The 19,939-nt window shown below is 45.6% G+C and overlaps 1 protein-coding gene and 1 pseudogene across 1 annotated transcript in view; one reads left to right on the forward strand and one right to left on the reverse strand.

The window, feature by feature from the left end:
* The window catches only part of CELF4 (CUGBP Elav-like family member 4), a 1,498,022-nt gene that overhangs the window by 157,127 nt on the left and 1,320,956 nt on the right, over window positions 1-19,939 (forward strand). The window lies entirely within an intron of this gene.
* LOC115082776 lies at window positions 15,801-15,915 on the reverse strand (annotated as a pseudogene).

Here is a 19,939-nt window from a genome sequence, read left to right on the forward strand (position 1 = left end):
TCCTCCCTTCCAAAACTTTCCACATGCACATGTTTTCGAAATGGAAACTGCCTTGGATAAAAATGGTAGGCGGGCCAGCCATGGAACTAACAGAATATATATGCAGATGCATACAAGGTAAGGTGTTCCTTATAACAGTTATTCTAGAATGGAAGTCACATCATGGTTTTTTTTTTCATGTTTGCTTGTCTTCTTGACTGCAAACACAAGCCATCAAGTTAAGTAGTTAAGGTATGAGAAAAGTTAAATTCTCATTGGTAGCACCAGCAAGCAGCAAATTGGTGGCTACTTAGTTCTTCCGCTCCCTGTACTAAGACCACTTTTACAGAAGGCTGGTGTAAGAGTATTTAGTGCCGTAGGCGAATCTTCTGTCATTCAACCCCCTCCTCTAATTTATATCCAGCACGGCGCCCCCTCCTTTCAGTGGCAGTAGCTTCAGCACAGCACTCCCTTCTTTGGTGGGATTGTCTCTGGGATTTTGTTGCCCCCTAAAAAGTTTTGCGATTCTAGGCAATCACCTAGTTTTCCTAATGAGAGCACCGGCCCTGCTTTTACAAGACTTTTGGGGGCTTTTTCATACTTACTCCAGCCAGCTCATTTTCTTGCTCTTGAAACCAGGTGCATGCTTCAGCCACGTTCCCTAAGGTCCGTCCGTGGAACGATGAGGTAATGAGTCCAGCAGCTCCATCCTTCCCAATCCAGTGGGTAAATCATGCTCGGGACTGTGCATTTTAAATGTGTCTAAGTGCTGCTGGGCCACCTGTGTCAATACTTGCTTCTTACCAATGGGCTCTAGTCAAAGAAGATCCCGATGAAGTGAGGGGGTATGGGCGTGAGACCTATCTCTACTGTGTAGACCCGACCGTAGTGCTGGTGAGGAGAGACAACATGCCCAGAGCAGCCTTCACCAGAAACAGCCATTTTTTTTATACAGAGGCTTGCCTCTCTCAGTGTCCGGCGTGTCAGACCCTTTGTACTCGAGCTGAACGCTGTGGAGATCTAATAAGCTGTGATTGATTTTTCCAGGGATGTGTCCTGAAAGCAAACGTGAGTAGGGGATTGTTTATACCATGTAAACCTGGAATTAAAGTCTCCTAATAATGGCAGAATGACATTTGTCCCCCCGTTAATGATCAATTGGGACTTGGGGCATTATTTTATGTGTTAACAGTAAGTCTAAGTTTATTTGGGGAGATGGAACAATGTAATTAGACCCAATGAAGAGTTACAATTTTGTAGAAGGTATAGATAGCAAGATATCTCTGAATGCATGCCACTGGTACTTTTTCTATCATTTAAAGGAGGATGATTCATCCGTCAAGCAGATATTGTTCATTTGCCCTTGTCAATGACTGGAATGTTGCTGACTAACCTAGGAGAATTAAATCTACTGTACTTGTTCAGAGAGCATACCTTGCACTGTTAAGTATTAAGAACAGACTTTCCATGAGGAACGTAAACATGAAGATTGATGTTTAAATGAGGGCTAAAAGAAATGGAGAAAGGACAATAAGTGTCAGAATCCCTGTGAAATGTGCCCCTTCTGAGTGAATAGATCAGAAACAAGGCAGTGGTGCAGTCGTGACCTCAAAGGAGAACTACGCAGCAGCAGCAATGGCAAGGTGTTTGTGGAATAACACCACGGATGTAAGCCAGGATGAAATGGACGTCCCATCCTCTGGGCAGACTGCTTAAGAACATAAGAACATAAGAAAATGCCATACTGGGTCAGACCAAGGGTCCATCAAGCCCAGCATCCTGTTTCCAACAGTGGCCAATCCAGGCCATAAGAACCTGGCAAGTACCCAAAAACTAAGTCTATTCCATGTAACCATTGCTAATGGCAGTGGCTATTCTCTAAGTGAACTTAATAGCAGGTAATGGACTTCTCCTCCAAGAACTTATCCAATCCTTTTTTAAACACAGCTATACTAACTGCACTAACCACATTCTCTGCAGGACATGCATCGATTCCAAAACTCCAGTACCTAAAGCTAATTTAGCAGCGCTGTTAACCAGATCTAACCTTTGTGCCAAGTATATACTTGTAGGTAGAGACATTTCAGACAAAGAATGGGATCAGATCATTTTGAGATTTAGTTGCATAAATTCAATATACCTTTATAAACCCAATATGCAGGAGAATGGTTGCAAAATTTTGATTCAGTGGTTTCTTACCTCAGATAGACTGCATAGGATGGGAATTATTCAGATAGGTCCTGGAGGGGATGTGGGGAAATTGGCTCCTTCTTTCACAAGTGGTGGATGTGTCCAACGATCAGAACCTGTTGGTAAGAAGTTCTCTCCTGGATTCATTAATTTTCAAACCTCAAGGCTGCCACCCCTGCCATGAGCCAAAGGCAAAACTTGAATGCCGGTTGCATGGTTTGGGGGGGGGGGGGGGGCACGGGGGCTAACTGGCTGATCTGGATGGCAGCCCAGCCTTTGACCCTGGCCTGGTGTCCTCAGTGCAGGGTTGGGGCACAGGGGAGGGACTGGTAGCAAGGATGAAAGGGGCCAGGCGATTGCAAGCCCAGCCTCCTGCTTGACTGGCCAGCCTCCTCAGCCCAGTGTGGGGAGTTCAACCTGCCACGTGGCTGCCCTTCTGGATGGGGTAGAGCAGCTCTGCAAAGGCCTAAAATTATTTAAAAAAAATCCACTCCATTGCAAGTGCTGGTCATAGATCCTAATAAAGACAAAAAAATTATATATATTCCTCCTCAGAAAAAGATATTCCCCTGGTGTTTACCTAAAAGAGCCAATGTATGGGAAACAATTTGGTTGGTATATATATATATATATATATATACAAAATATACATTATAGAGGCCATGCACCAAGCCAAACTGCCAAGCTGGCTCGATTATGGCCAAGCCACCTCCAAAGCTAAGGAAGGTCACATCTGAGGGGGGGGGGGGGGGGGGGCAACAGCTAGAATCGTTGCCCCTATGAACGGGCCTATAGGGAGAAGGGGTTCGTGTAAACAGCCCCTAGAATGGGGTGCAGGCCCCTAGAATGGCACAAAACCACAAAAGCACCCAAAATGTGCCCAGGAAGATCAGAGACAGTGGAGGAGACAAAGATGCTGCTGGCAGCTACCCACAGATGGGCATTGTGAAAGGTAGAGAATGGGTAGGCCCCAGCGCTGTCTCTCCATTGAAGGAAGCTACTGAGGCATCTGTGCCTGATAGATATCCAGCATCCTCCTCCTCTCCTCCAGGGTGCACCTAGGTCCTTACCCCTCTCCTCATCAGGCTTATGATTCACAGCCTATCATCATTTTGGCAGCCTTCTGCTTTGCCGCCAAAGATGCAAAACTCTCTAGATCCAATCTCACCGTCTACGCCTGCGATATCTCTTGCAGACACTCTGTAATTCTGCCCCGTGCACAGTGTTGTACCGCCTAACTAGTAACTCCCCAACTGCAGCACCACAGAAAGAAAATCAAGGATGGAACAAACTCGTGCTTGACGAGCTGTCAATTAATCACGTCACTTTCTCACCACGGTGCTTGGCTAAAACCAGAAAGGTGTGCATTTCTCTTGCAACATGGCCCGTTCGTCTTTCCTCAAAGTTACAGTGCTGTTGCTTGCGTGGAGGCTACGTGTGCTCCTCACAAATGGGAAATCAATGGTGATTACCATAGGCTTTAATTCATGTTCCTGCGTTCATCCGGAAATTGTTACTTCCTTCACTCTTTTGAGGGGTATGAAGGCACTTGTGCGTTGCAGTACCCGCCAGTTTGCAAGTGCTTCCAAACCTGATGTTTGCTCTTTTGTCCTTTTTACATTTATTTATTCATAGAACGTCCCTTCTTGAAAGAGCAAATATATAAAAATGCCTAAATCATCAGACTGACCTTTTAATTAGTTGAAACTACTGAACTGATTTATTTTTCTAAAGCTGGGACAAAAGATCTTGGCTGTGCTTTTTATTTTAGCAACCAGTACTATCATAACCTGCCAAAAAAGCAAATTTGCTGAAAAGAAAACCGATAAGGAAGTTGGGTAGAGAAAATACCTAGACAGCTCGTCAATGTTCAACGATGCAAGGGGCGGCGAGTCTACAGAGGGCCTGTTCATCGGGAAAAGCTAAGGTTGTCCAAAAGCTGCATCTTTAAATCTTTGTTAGCTTTAAAGGGATTCTCTCCACTGTCCCTGTTCCTTATTGGGTGCCTTTATTTCTCTGTCTTCTCTGACTGCTCAAACCGACCATGATGTTGCTGACTTTGTAGTAGCACTCTGCACCAGCTTTAAGGTGTGGCAGTTCACTTCAAACGTGCCTTGGAAACTTCTGGCAAGGTCTGGAACACGTGCTACTTTTATGCTTTTCAGAAAGGGGACTTGGATGCCCTTTGGGGGCATGCCTTGGAACCAGTCTCCGGATAATAATGAGGTTTCCTCGAGGTTCATTTGAAGGCCATGGCCTCAGTCTGGAAAACATATTAACCATTAGGGATTTGCAGACAAAATGTTTTCAGTTTGATTTATTCATTCGTTTTTGTCTTTTTTTAGACACCTTTTTCCAGTTTGTTTCATTCATTATAGATAGTTTGTTCATAAATGCCATTTCATGCAAATAAAAATGAATTTTATGCACGTAAGTTGTTCTTACGTGCATAAAAATCACATTTTATGCGCATAAAAAATGTACATGCATAAACTACTGAAATAAATGAAAACAAATATCCATGCCTAGTAACAATTTTCAATGCTGTCCCTGAAAACTCTTCTTCTAGCTGCGTGCATTTCAGTGGAAGATTACAGCATGTCTCTTATTCTTCCATAAATGGGGCCCATGCAATAAAGCATGTGCTAAAACGTTTCACTGTGCAACTCGATAATATTTTTATGCACACGTTAAAATAGATTTTAATGTGCTTTGAAAAACTATTAACCAGGGGCAAGGTAAAACCAGTCATAAATGGGGTGGCTGTGGTACTAATGCAGACGTTCAGGGAAAAATGTTCCACATCCTCGTTAGCAGCATCCCAGAATCCCCTGGGCTAATCGGCACTTTCAATTTGGACTGGTTGACTTGGGGGTTCCCGTGCTCCCCCAAACTTGGCGAACAGAAATGGCCACTCTGACTCCCTGCCCCTCCCCCCACAAGCACTATCGCCCTGTCCCAGCGTAAGAGAAATCCTAGTAAGGAGCATCACCATGGCACATAGCAGGAAACCTCCCCAAGAAGCATACCCCTGCCCCCAAGTGGCGTATCCTGCTGCATAGCAGAAAACTCCACCACCTCCAAAATGGATTTGCCTCCCCCCCCCCCCCCAGTACATACCATGAGACTCCCCCCATCCACCCCATCAAAAATGAATCTTACCACCAGCCCAGAGGGGCAGAATTTTCGTGATCAATCTTTACATTCAAGAGGGGCATCAAAGTTCTTCTGCATATATTGCAGCCATTGCTGAATGACACGGTTAGGAGGTATTTCACCAAATAAATAAATAAATACATTTAAATATCTTGTATAAAAAGGAATTCCCCTCCCCTTCTGAGTTTGCCAGCCCAATGTGAAAAGTCCGGCGAATGCAGGGAACTTTGTGCCACTGCAGGAGGTGGCGTCATATCGCACTATTTCCTATAGACTCGTTAAAATCGTACGTTTGTTTCATGATTATTTGTTTACATGCAGGTAAGTGCTAGCAATTGCAGCATTTACATGTTAATGTGGTGGGAGATAGCTGAGGCCTTAGTATGATATTTTTAGCATCTGCAAAATGATCTAAATGCGCTTATTAAACTCGAGGGCATGCGCCCCAAATATGTCTCTCATTAATTGCCAGTTGTTGGCAAACCTGAACATCACCTTTCAAGCAGTGTAAAGCATATTGCCAAAAGCTCTGTAGGAATTAGAGTTGCCAACCATCCAGATTTTCTCTGGACACAGCACAGAAATTAGGGGACGGGTCCAGAAGCCAAAAGGGAGAGCTACAATGTTCAGAAATGGTCTGGATTTTAGCCCACCAACTCCAGCTGCACCCATGCAGCCCAAAGGCAAACAGCTGTGTCCAGTCCCACCGCTGATCCTCTCTGTCACCGAATTAACTGGAATTGCATCTCTTCAGGCTGCTACTCCTGCCTGGCACCAGTGCCTCTTCTGTCCCTCCTGCAGCGTGCACTTCAAACAGCATGCCACAGGAGGCGCTGAAGAGGCACCAGCACGTGCTGCAGAAGAAGCAGTCACCTTTTCAAAAGCACCAGTTTTCTGGGCAAGAGGAGGAGCAAATGTAGGGCCATGAAGGGGAGAGAGGAGAATGGATCATGAAAAGCAATAAACAGGTTTGCAGCTCCTTGGGGACTGGAGGGGACAGAGTAAGAAGACTCAGAATGTGGGTACTTGAATGAGACTGGGGACTCACCCTGGGGGGGGGGGGGGGGGGGTTAGTGGATAAAACAGAAGAAGAAGTGAGACTCAGAGATCTGAAGAGCATAGAGCAGAGGAAGAATGTAGACTTGAGAATCTGAGGAGGGAGAACAGAATAAGAATGGAAATGTAGGTATTGGAGGAGTGTGGGGACTCAGAGATAGAGTGGGAGTGGGCAGTCCAAGGACTTTGGAATGGGGGAGAGTTGGGGCTTACAGACTGGGGGTTGTGGGGACAATGATAACTTGGCAATTGGGTGGATATGAGTGGGGCTGTGTTCGATTGGCTGGAGGGAACGAGTGAGAGTGTGAGATAGGGTTATAGAAAGGGGCTGAAGGGTTGAGAGAGGTTGAGAGGTGGTTTGAATGACCTGGAGGGCTGGGGAGAGGGGGAGAGACAGTGAGGGCGGATGGGGCGATATTAAGAGAGTGGGAATGAGGTTGAGGAGATTTATTTATTTATTTATTTATTTTTAATTTTTATATACCAGAATTCCTGTATGCAATACAAATCAATCCGGTTTACATGATGGTGAAAGAGGATACGCGCGGAGCTGCGTGTATCTGCTAAAAACCTGGATCGGCGCGCGCAAGGCTATCGATTTTGTATAGCCGGCGCGCGCCGAGCCGCACAGCCTACCCCCGTTCCCTCCAAGGCCGCTCCGAAATCGGAGCGGCCTTGGAGGGAATCCTCTAACGCCCTCCCCTCACCTTCCCCTCCCTTCCTCTACCTAACCCACCTGCCCGGCCCTGTCTACACCCCCCCCCCTTACCTTTCTCCGGGGATTTACGCCTCCCGGAGGGAGAAGTAAATCCCCGTGCGCGAGCAGGCCTCCTGCGCGCCGGGCCGCGACCTGGGGGCGGGTACGGAGGGTGCGGCCACGCCCCCGGGCCGCCCCGGGCCGTAGCCACGCCCCCGTACCTGCCCCCAAAATGCTGCTGACACGCCCCCGAAACGCCGCGATGACCGGGCCCGCCCCCGACACGCCCCCGACACGCCCCCCTCGGAGAACCCCGGGACTTACGCGAGTCCCGGGGCTCTGCGCGCGCCGGTAGGCCTATGTAAAATAGGCTCACCGGCGCGCAGGGGCCCTGCTCGCCTAAATCCGCCCGGTTTTGGGCGGATTTAGGCGAGCAGGGCTCTGAAAATCCGCCCCTAAGTGTACAATGGTTTACTTAGTTTGTGTACACGGAGAAATGACAAATGTTTGTAATTCTCCCTAAAATGAAATGCGTATTTCCTAATAGTGGGATGGCAGGGACGGTCATGTGTGGGTGTGGAAGAAGATCCTCAGGAACAATGTGACTTGATGCCTTTAAGCGTTTGGAATTTTCACAGTTGAAAGTCAGCTGTCCTAATATGAGTTAGCATGTCATCGGATCTCTTAGAATGGGATCTCGTCTCATTGCAAGGTCATCAGAAAAATCAAGCACCCTCAATCATATGTTATGTAGATATCATTTAATGGAAAACAGAGGCTGGAACCTTGCTCTGGGTGATGGTGTATGAAACGTGTGCTGTCTTTGATATCAAGCCAACCAGCTAAGCATGCCAAAATTCAAAAAGGTCATAATGTTGAGCAGGGCATGGCCAACTCCAGTCCTCGAGAGGCACCAACAGGCCAGGTTTTCAGGATATTCTCAATGAATATGCATGAGATAGATTTGCATGCTCTTCCTCCTTTGTAAATCTTTAAAAAATTGTTAACGCCCTCCCCCCCCCATTCAAGCTCGTATGTGAAACTCTGCTTAACAAAAATTTGAAAGCGTCAAAGAATAATAATAGTAAAGTGGAGAGTTTGGAGCTTACTGCCTCCATTGTATGCAAATCTATCTCATGCATATTCATGATGGAAATCCTGAAAACTGGCCTGTTTGTGGCTCTCAAGGAATGGAGTTGGCCATCCCAGATGTCTATAGCCTCAACCCAACTGTGAAGAAAAAGAAAACACAAACTGGAAAGTAATCTGTAAGAGTTAGAAAACCCAAACTATTCCTCGTAACATATATTCTTGATTATACAAAATAGTCTAAAAATTATTCCACTGCAGTTTTCCAAAATTAGACCACTGTTTCCTTGTTCATTAGAGGGCAGCTCTGGCTGTGTTCCAGGCCCATGATGGATGCTTTTTCTCCTATGCATATGCTCTTTCCTATTTTGTCAAATCAAGCCATCTTTAAGATTCATTCTCTGGAAGGCAGAAAGCTAATGTCCTCAGTTTCCGAGACTGGCATTCTACTAGCACTATCTGTATGTCATACATACAGATAGCTGGTTAATTCTTTTCAGAGGAAAATAAATAAAATTCATTAAAAGTGCTATACCCGTAACTTAGAAAAGTATTTTGCCTTGGTTAAATGTGGTGGGGGGCTGACCCAGTGTTCCAGTGCAGAGGGATCTGGGTTCATCTCCTAGCTGGAATTCGAGCTGCTGTTAAGGCAGCATCACAGCCCCTAGAGGAGGAGGGAGTTATAGTCTTTGTACGATAGTGACATCTAGTGGCCAGATTTAAGGTCAGTGATTGGACTGTCACTAGATTGGATTGGACTGATAATAGATGATGGTGGTAAATGGAGTTTACTCTGAACAAAGAAAGGTGACACATTGAATGCCACAAGGATTGGTCCTGTGGACGGTTGTGCCCGTTGGCATTGTTTGGGTACTTGCCAGGTTCTTGTGGCCTGGATTGGCCACTGTTGGAAACAGGATGGTGGGCTTGATGGACCCTTGGTCTGACCCAGCATGGCAGTTTCTTATGTTATTATGAATAACACCGTGGGGCAGGGAAGGGTGGGGATGGAGAGTTAGGAGAAAAAAAATTGTCTTTTTTGAGCATAATGCTAAGATCTGCCATGGAGTGGACACAATTGATAGAGTGCACATTTTGGGAAGCGATTCAAGAAAGCTTGAGAAGTAGTCGATTGCTTGACAGCTAAGTTTAAATACTAAAATATATTTCACAATAGGAGATGAGAAACTGATGGATACAAAGCAGGTTGATTTCAAGGTAGCAAACCAGTTCAACAAGGCAGTGGCCAGAACCAGAAGGGTGCTAGGGCTGCTGTGAAGGTCTTGCTGTCTGTGAGGACCCTATGTATGCTGAAAACACAGGCTGAGCTTCTGCAGGCAGTTCCCCTTGTATGGAGTTGGATAGGTTTTTCTTTGCAAGGTCTTGGCTCAAAGAGAGTACAGGTAGTTGGAGGAGTAGCCTAGTGGTTAGAACTGTGGATTAACAAAACCAGACAATCCAGCGTTCACACCCCACTGCTGCTCCTTGTGACCATAAGCAAGTCACTTTACCTTGTAAACTTTGGGCCAGATTCTTTAAGGCTTTTCTCCCATTTTATGTCTATGGGAAAAACTCTTAGTGAATCAGGTACTTGAACTGTGAGCCCCCTGGGGACACTACATGAATGCAATCCACTTTGAAGTGCCAAAAAGTAGAATATATATATATATATATATAACGAGAAAGTTACTTGGTGCTAAGGCTCCAGGTCCTAGTCTCTGTAACAGGTCTTCGTTGGGACAAGGCCCCAGTCACTCCTTCCCCTGCTCCTTCTGGCTCAGTTTGACAGTAAAAGTTCAGAGTTCCCTTTTAACCGCTGAGCCTGGCTCACAGGCTCTCTCTCTAGCAACCTCTAACCGTCTTAGCAAGGAGACATTCACAGTAACAATCTAAAGGCCGAGACTTACTCTGGGACTTTCCCTTGCAGCTTCTGGCTCAGTTTGACAGAAAGAAAAAAAAAAACAAAAAACACACATGGTCATAGTTTAACTGCTGGACCTTACTCTGCGGCCATCCCTCCCCAGAGGAGTGCTAAGTGGGGTGGGGGGGTGGCAATAGGGGGAGGGTGCCATTGCTGCCGGCAGGAAGGTCCTGCGGCTGCGCGAAACAGTGACGTGGTGGGGGAAATCCCACCAGCAAAAGCAAGGAGCTGCAGAGGTTCTGCTGGCATCTTCTGGAGCCAGAGCGGACAACAGACCCTTCGGCAGCCAAAGAAGGGAGAGACTGGCCCTGTGAGAGTAAGTGCCAGTGTATAAGTTATGTGTGTGTGTGTGTGTGTACGAGAGTGGATATGAGGGTGTGTGGGTGTGTGTGTGTATGAGACAGGGTGTGTGTTTGTGCATGAGAGGGGATGTGTATGTGTGTGTGTGTATGTGTATGAGAGGATGCCTGTGTGTGTATATGAGACAGTGAGTGTATAGAAGAGTGAGTGTGTGTGTGCCTGTGTATATATATGAGAGGGCGCCTGTGGATGCGTATGTGTGAGAGGGGGCCTGTAGGCGTATATGAGAGAGTGCCTGTGTGTGTATGAGACGGTGAGTGTATAGAAGAGTGAGTGTGTGTGCGTGCCCGGCGGGCATATGTGTGAGAGGATGCCTGTGTGCGGGGGCGGAGGGGAGAGAGAGGAAGCATGTGTGTGTGCGTGTGCGTGTGCGTGTGTGTGTGTGCATGGGTGAGACAGGAATCCTGTGTGAGAGATAAAGAGGAAGTGTGTATGCGTGAGAGAGACAGAGGAAACGTGTGTGTCTGTCTCTTTCACACACAGACACACACACACACACACTCAAGCTCCTTCTGTCTCTCACTAAGCATTTATATGTGTGAGAGACAGAGAAGGCAAATTTTGTTTGTGTTTCTGTGTGTGTGTTTGTGTACCCCCAGTTCACACCAATCTTAGGGTGACAGGTATGGAGAGTGGGGAATTTTTTAAATCCTTATTAGTTTTAATTACTGGGTGTTATTTGATGTCTGCTGTTTTGAAATATTTTACTGATGTTTAGGACATTTTTCAAAATTTGTACAGGATCTTCTAATTGAATATTATTTGGTTCATCAGCTGTTTTGAAAAGTATATTTTTTTAGTATGGTTTTACTATTCTGATTGATTTATATTTCTTAATTGTACTGTTTTGAGGTGATTTTCTGTTCCATTGTTGCACTGCATACAAAATCTGGCTTGTGGTTTCCAGTTCAGTTTTTGTCTGCATGTGTGCGTGTGAGAGAGAGAGAGAGAGAGATGGAGATACAGGAAGTGTGTGTGTGTGTGTGTGTGTGTGTGTGTGTGTGTGTGTGTGGGCATGTTAGCGTGTGAGAGAGACACAGAAGAAGTGTGTGTATGTGTGCGAGAGAGATGGAGTAAGCATGTCTGTATGTGAGAGAAGTACAGAGAAAGTGTGTTTGTGTGTGTCTCACACATGCTCCCTCTGTCTCTCACCAAGCATGTATGTGTGTGTATGAGAGTGTGTGTGTGTGCATGCGAGCCCCCAGTCTACAACAACCTTAGGATGACAGATATGGAGAGCGGGAAAGTTTAAAAATCCTTATTAGTTTTAAATATTGGGTGCTATTTGATGTCTGCTGTTTGGGGCCGATGCAATAATCTTTGCGGAAAGCGGGCACTGAAAAGTCAACGCCCGCTTTCTTAACGCATGCATGGCACCCGCAATGGGGGCATCATGCAATATGTAAATTAGGGGGTCGCGTTAACTTGCGCGAGCCTAGCACCTCCTTGCTAACGCGAACCACCGCGGCTGCCGGCTATGAAGACCGTCGCCAGTAAACTCGGCCTCGGTTTTCATAGCCTGCCTGTCTGCCTCAACCTGCCTGCTCCAGGCAGGCGTTAATAGCTGAGCGATAAATGTGCGTCTGAGACGCACATTTATCTTTTTGCATTTGGAGTGAATGAGTAATAGCCTCATTCGCGTGCATTTGCATGTGATGAGCGCTAACTCATTCACTCCACCCCAGACGCTCGTTAAATAGGCGCTAATCCAACTATTGCATTATGGGGTGGATTAGCGCCTATTTAACCCACGTCCGACAGTGGGTTAAAATGCATTGGCCCCTCTAGCTGCTGTAATTTCCGCTCACAGAGATACAGTTCAAAATGCTCCACATCTTCCACTTGCCATTCATTCTAGAAACCCCAGAATTAGTTAATGAATCCTTTGAACAGGGCACTTTCATCACTTAATTATGCACCGCTCAGCCTTGCACCCCTTAGTATCTTCTCACTGTTTTGTAATTAAGGATCCTCTGTGCAGGAAGGGGTGAATTCTGCGTGTAATGTTGGGGTGAATTCTGCGTGTGTAATGAAGGGGTGAATTCTGCGTGTAATGTTGACATGCAGATTTTACCCATTTTCAAAGCAAACCTACGAACATAATTCCACTTTGGAAATTCCTGGGTAAGTGCCTGAATGCACGTGCAAAGCCACCCGCACAACAAAGCTACACCTGGTCTATCGAGGGAGCAACTTGTGTGGGTTAGCTTAGGCCCACATTTGTTAAAATTATAAAAACAATATGCATGTGGGTCTCAATTCTGCCCCATTCCCCAGAATATCTCTCCCCCCTGCACGTAAAAGAATCTGTGAAAATGTGGGCTGCGTGCGTTCTTCTGCATGAAATGAGTCCTGGGTTATTTTGTAATAGACACCGACGAGCAGAAAACCGGCTTTTAAGTAAATAAATTGTTCTGAAAATTCACCTCCTAAAAGTCCATTGCCAGTTTTGTCCTCCGTTAACTACACCTGCAGTCTGTTTCACACATCCATCTCCCTTTCTGTGAAAAAAAAAATTGCTCCTCCCTCTCGGAAACTAGGATCGTGACCCCGCCTTTCTGGAACCTTTCTTCTTTGAAAATAGATCCACTGGGGGTCTGGAGTGCCCCCAAGGCTCCAGACCCAGGTAACAGCCATTTTTCAAAATAGCACCACCCATCCTTTGCCCCCTGTGACGTGATGGGGCAAAGGCCGGGTGGCGCCATTTTGAAAAATGGCGCCACCTGGGCCTGCAGCCTAGGGAATGTTCCTGGCCACCACTGGACCACCAGGGCAGCTTTTAAGCTCAGGGGGGTAAGGTGGCAAAGGGATCCACCGGACTAAAATAGAATTTGATGAATATTAGGGGAGGACCAGGGGAGCTGCTATTGGGGGGGTGGAGGAATATTTGAATCTGGAGGGGCATCACCGCATGACTATTAGATCTATTTTTAAAACTTTTGCCCCTTCTGGGCCATTTCTACAGGCAGTGGGGTGGTGGATTGGGGTCTACCCAGACCCCTGGAGGATTTTGGAACATTGCCTTTTATGAAGCAGACTGAAGGCACCAAGATGCACATTAGCGCCCTGATGTCTCCAGGAAAAGCTAGCTACAACTCCTGAGTTATTGCTAACTTTTCATGAAATAACGCAGCTTCAGCATTAGGATTACCTATGGATGAGTTGCTTTGCACGCATTTGAAAATTTTATGTATGCAAAGCAGCTCATCTAAATAGCATTTGTTTTTTAAGGCCAAATATTTCATGATAAGCAGTTTTTTTGTGTTTTTTTGCGTGTTACTCCCTCATTGCAGCATAGTAAATGACCCTCTTAAGTTTGTACTTGAGGCAATGGAGGATCATCAGGATCTGAGCACTGGTTTCTTTAGTTCTCAGCCTGCTGCTCTAATCTCTAGGCTAACCTCCATTCCAGGTAGGCAGAGCCGCCTTGTGACTGACTCACTCATCCCCTGCAGGTTCGGCTGACGAGGAGATGCATGGTCCCTTTACAGGGCTGTGACTGCTATAGGTGAGGTCAAGGACTGCGGCACAGCCACCTGAACCCCATTTCTGGCAGCGCGAGAGTGCAGGAGCGTTGGTATGGCAGTGAAGGTCAACCAGCTATGGGGGAAGCCCTTGCAGCCATGCCATAGCTGGCTCATTTACCCACTGCAGGTCCAATTGAAGAGCACAAGACAATAAAATGTTATGTAAATGCCATAAACCTGTTTGAGTCTGGGGCAGATTAGAAACATATAGTACTGTCTCTCTGGATCTAGAGGAAAGGAAGGGTCTCTCTCTGGGATCTACAAAAGGGATGGGTATATGTGTTTTCTCTCTCTGGGATCTACAAAAGGGATGAGTATATGTGTTTTCTCTCTCTGGGATCTACAAAAGGGATGGGTATATGTGTTTTCTCTCTCTGGGATCTACAAAAGGGATGAGTATATGTTTTCTCTCTCTGGGATCTACAAAAGGGATGGGTATATGTGTTTTCTCTCTCTGGGATCTACAAAAGGGATGAGTATATGTGTTTTCTCTCTCTGGGATCTACAAAAGGGATGGGTATATGTTTTCTCTCTCTGGGATCTACAAAAGGGATGAGTATATGTGTTTTCTCTCTCTGGGATCTACAAAAGGGATGGGTATATGTGTTTTCTCTCTCTGGGATCTACAAAAGGGATGAGTATATGTGTTTTCTCTCTCTGGGATCTACAAAAGGGATGGGTATATGTTTTCTCTCTCTGGGATCTACAAAAGGGATGAGTATATGTGTTTTCTCTCTCTGGGATCTACAAAAGGGATGGGTATATGTTTTCTCTCTCTGGGATCTACAAAAGGGATGGGTATATGTGTTTTCTCTCTCTGGGATCTACAAAAGGGATGGGTATATGTGTTTTCTCTCTCTGGGATCTACAAAAGGGATGGGTATATGTGTTTTCTCTCTCTGGGATCTTCAAAAGGGATGAGTATATGTGTTTTCTCTCTCTGGGATTTACAAAAGGGATGGGTATATGTGTTTCTCACAGGTCTTTCTGAGTTCTGCAGAATCAACAAGTTTCTCTCTCTCTCTCTCTCTCTCTCTCTCTCTGGGATGTGCAGATTGAACTGGTCTCTCTGGGGAAGGGAAATATCATACTGGGCCTGGTTGTAACTTAGCTTGAGGTCATGTTTGGAATGGCAAATAATAAACTTTAGATCCACAAATCCACATATCTCAAAAAAATTGTTTCTTTTTTTCCTGGTACCTAGTATGTTAAGTACGGAGCCAGTCTTTGGGGTAGGTGACCTGGGCGCTCACCTGGAGCGCCATGGTCTGAGTGGCACCCTGAGTACTGCCAGCATCACCCAGCACACGGTGATGGAGAAGAGCGCTGGCAAAGGTGGGGCCATGGAGGATCCCATCCTACCACAGCCCGAAGACAGGCCCAGTGGGGTGCCAGCAGATCCCATCCCACTGCAGCCGGAACAGAGGCCCAGTACTGGCAGGACCATGGCAGACCCCCATCCCACTATGGGGCCTAAAGAAAGGCTCAATGGGGCTGCAGCAGACCCCATCTCACCATGGCCCGAAGAGAGGGGAACGCTCTGAGAGTGTGTGGGTGTGAGAGAGACTGATAGTCTGGGTATGATCCTGTATGAGTGAGATAGAGAGAGAGAGAGAAATGTGTCCATTCTATGTGAGTTAGAGCATTTGTGTGTGAGGGAGAGACAGCCTGTGGGTGAGAAAGAGAGGGCGTGTGTAAGATCATGGAGATGTGTATGGGAGAGGGGGGTGGGTGTACGTGAAAGAAGGACTAGATTTAGTAGCAGTGGCTGTTCTCTGTTTTGTTGCTCCAGGCTCAACCCCCTCCACTTCTGAATAGAAGAGGCAGAACTCGTGAACGCTTCACAAATTTGTGTCTCATCCTTGCGTTAGGGGCCATGCTAATCTTCTCTGTATCCTTCCAATTTTAGAATGTTCCAAGCCATTCCCCTACAAATTAAGCCCTGAGTCTATTAAATGCTTTTTTTATTTTTTTGTCACAGCCGCACCCATAACCATGAAATGAAAACTCTTGAGTTAGAAAAATCAGCTTTAATAATAACTGGGCTAAACACACCAACAACCTCTATAGAACCCAGGACAAACTAAGGCACCTAGGAACTGAAGGATTTCTTACAGTTTTTTCTCTTTCTATGTCGGGCCTTAGGATACGAGCTTAAACAAGCTTTCGAGCATTTAAAACTCTCTGGCATAAAGCACTTTCTAGCGTCAGCGTCTATTCTGGTCGAAGTCAATGTAAATAGTTATTGGTCCTATTTATTCATTTCTCACCTGCCATTACACAGTCCAAGGTGGATCACATCAGTGCATCCCAAATAAAACAAATACATACAAAAGCAAATGCAACATAAAGAGGACATATTAAAGGGGCCCTTCCCGGGGAATGTTTCCTTTTTCAGTTTATTTTGCAGGAGTATATATATATACATGAGCTGTCTCCTCCGGGGTACAGATTCCTCCCATAGAAAAGTGAGCTGTCTCTAGGGGACATCCCCCCCACAACAGAGCCGTCCCTGCAGAGCCCGCAGTCAAAACCGGTGGCTCAGCTTGCTAAATCAATCGGCCTCCTGACCTCCATGCTCCCAGGAAAAAGTGTAGAGCGCGCTGCTTGAATCAATGGCCACTCTCCCCAAAGAAATGTAACAACACATTTTGTATCTCCGGCAGGTGCGCTGGTTTGTGGAGGAAGGGGAGGGGAGGACTTGGAGCCACTGACCTCTGCCAAAGAATCGAAGCAATCCAGTTAGTAATGATTAAAGTCCATCCTCTGAAAGAAAACTTGAGATAACATCCAGCTCTGGGTTTTGTTTTTTTTCTTTTCAACTTACTTTCATTTTTTCCAAGGGTCACTTTGTTTCCAGTTCCACACAAGCCTGTCCTTCATGCCTAAAAATTGTTCTGACAACTTTCCAACCGGGTTTTGTTTCACTTGGACGCGGGGAGGGGGGTAAGAAGGAGAACTTATCTACCACACGCCCGTCAGTAAAGGTGGTGCTCGGCTCTTCTGCAGCTGTGGCTTTTCACAAGGCTTCTCTGTCACGCACAGAATGCCCCTTCGTTCCCTTCTCCTTATTCGTTTATGAAGTCAGGGCTATTATAGAATAAAACACTGCTGCGGGGACAGCCCTGTTGGATTCCCTTCTGCACCATAAAAGGGACAGCCCTCCTCCCCATTAATCACCGACTTAAACCACCGCTATGGAAAATTTGTGCATAGCACATACAATTCCTGGAGCAGAGGAGACAGGGACGGGGAGATATAATACAGACTTTAAAATACCTGAAGGGTATCTGTGATGCACGGGAATTGGGCCTTTCCCGGAGGAAAGAAAGCTGTAGAAACCCAGGGGTCATGATATGAAGCTCCAAACAGGGCAGACTCAAGAGCAGCATCAGGAAATATTTCCCCGCGGAAAGGGTGGTGGAGGCATGGAACGCCCTGCCGGAAGAGGTGGTGAAGACAAGAACGGTAAACGGAGTTCAAAAGGGCATGGGATAAACGCAGAGGATCTCCAGTGGCTATAGGACAGAAAGGAGAAGAAGAGGGGGTAAGCTGTGTTAACTGGGGTAACCTGCACGGAGCAGCAGTTATTACCTTCAACAGAAGGCATGGGGGTGGGGTCGGAGATCATCTGCATGGAGCAGTGCTTACTGCCTTTGACAGGGAGCATGAAGGGGAGTCACATGACGTGATGGAGGTGAAGGACATGTTTCCTGCTCTGCTCGGGCTCCCCCATCTCCTATCTTCCTTCAAATAATGATTTTTAAATAATTGCGTTTAGTTTTTTATCTTCTTTTCAGCTTCTGGTTATTTAAGCATACAGGACGGGAGGTGGATGCAGTTCTTGCACATGGTACATGGACTCTTGCCCTTCTCTGGAGGGATGCAGTGATCTGGGCAATGGGGGTGCTGGAAGGAGGGGCAGAAGAGATGGGAGATTGGGGGGGGGGGCCAGAACGAAGGAGAGAGGGAGAGTAGAGGGTGGGGAAAGCAAAGAGGGGAATGAAAAAAGGATGAGAAATGGGGGAATGGGGAAAACATGGCTCTTATTGTTGGTTCCGAGTTGGGAAATGTTTGTTTAAAATTTATAGGCAAATGGACCCAAGCTCAGGCTAGGAGGCTCGGGTTTGCAAAGAGGACAATAGTATAAAGCCTCGTCTCTTCTTGCATATTTGGAGCTGATAATGTGACGCAGTCCAGTATTAGATACACCACGTGGAATGTGGCAGGCATAGGATCTGTATTTAAATGCTATAAAATCCTACAATCTTTGTGGCACCATCAGGTCCAAATAGCCTTATTGCAAAAGAACACCAGAAACTGCAACAGGTGTAGGTGGGGGAGGTCTTCTCCTCATAATCTTCCAATAAGACAGTAGGAGTGGCCATACTGATAGGGAAACAAATCCCCTTTCAGGCCACTAAGATTGTAACCGACCCAGAAGGGAGATTTCTATTAGTGGAAGTATCATTGTGTGGCCAGTTAGTAACCATATACAATGTATATGGGCCTAATTCTTACCATTCCTTTTTCACCCAGTTGGTACGGAAATTGCCACTAACCCTCAAGGCTTCCTTGAATTAGGAGGAGATTTTAACTGCGTACACAAATCTGTATTGGACAGAGCCGCAGTAATATTTGCTAGCGGATCAGTCCACAAAAGAGGTATCATATGTGTGCAATAGTTTGAACTTGGTTATTGCCTGGATGACATTACATGCACTAGATAGATACAGAATACACACATATATATAGGACACATGGAACACATTCACATATAGACTACTTATTAGGGTGGAGCAGCAAGTTCTCTTGAATTTCAAAAATAGAAATAGGTCCATAGAATATTTGAGACCATCCACTGGTGTGGATAGATTTGGAAGCATTTCACCCACCTGAATCCAGAATTCCGTGGCGATTCCCTAGATATCTATATAAAGACCAAGAGTTCTGGAAATTTCAGTTAAAAAAATGGGAATCATTTTCTACTTTTAATAAGGCACACAGAGTAATACCTATGTTATTTTGGGAAACAGCCAAGACTGTGATAGAGGGCAAAATAATTTCCTTTGTTGCTGCTAAGAGAAAAGCTAGGGCAAAAGAAATTTTTGCACCTGGAACAACAATTACTCACTACCAGAAGAGATTATGAGTAATATCCAACTCCAGATAGTAGGGCTACATTTGTAGATTTTAACTGCGTACACAAGAGAACTCAGAAGTCTCTTCAGTATTATAAAGGCCAATTTTTCCATCTAAGTAACAAACCCAGTAGGATGCTTGCGAATTTAACTAAGACCTGGGGAGGATCAAGATATATAAAGACACTGTGAGATGAATCAGGGCACGTTAAAAGCACTACTAAGGATATCTGTGCAATGCGCAGAATGTTTTACCAGAAACTTTATAGGCTTTCAGAACTAGATAGGCTATTTAGGCATATCTAGATAAGGTAAAACTACCAAAATTAATGGAGGCGCAAAAAGAGTCTTTGAAAACCCCCATTCATCCAGGGGAAATTCAAAAAGAAATAAATAAGCACAACTCCTCAAAATGCCGGGACCAGATGGGCATTCAACAAAAATGTTTTAAGTTGATGGGTGAAAACATTGTGTCTTCATTGGGGGTGATGTTTGATGAGCTGATTGAATAGGGGCACTTCCCATACATTCCCAACTTATGTTATATAACTGTAATACCTAAAAGGATTATGACTTTTTGATGCATGGGTCTTACAGACCTATCTTTCTTTTGAATTTCGAGGTGAAGCTGTTAGCCAAGATAATGGTGGATAGCTTAGCTCACTGCTTACCAGACTTGATATGGGATGAACATTTGGGATTTCTGAAGGGAAGATGCTCCACATTTAATGTCCATAAAATGGTGGCCTCTATAGAAATAAATATACAAAAGAAACTTTCCTCTCTTCTCCTTAGTTTTGACCCTGAAAAAGCATTTGTTTGC

This window comes from Rhinatrema bivittatum, chromosome 1, assembly GCF_901001135.1.
Source record: "Rhinatrema bivittatum chromosome 1, aRhiBiv1.1, whole genome shotgun sequence".
Taxonomy (NCBI): Eukaryota; Metazoa; Chordata; class Amphibia; order Gymnophiona; family Rhinatrematidae; genus Rhinatrema; species Rhinatrema bivittatum.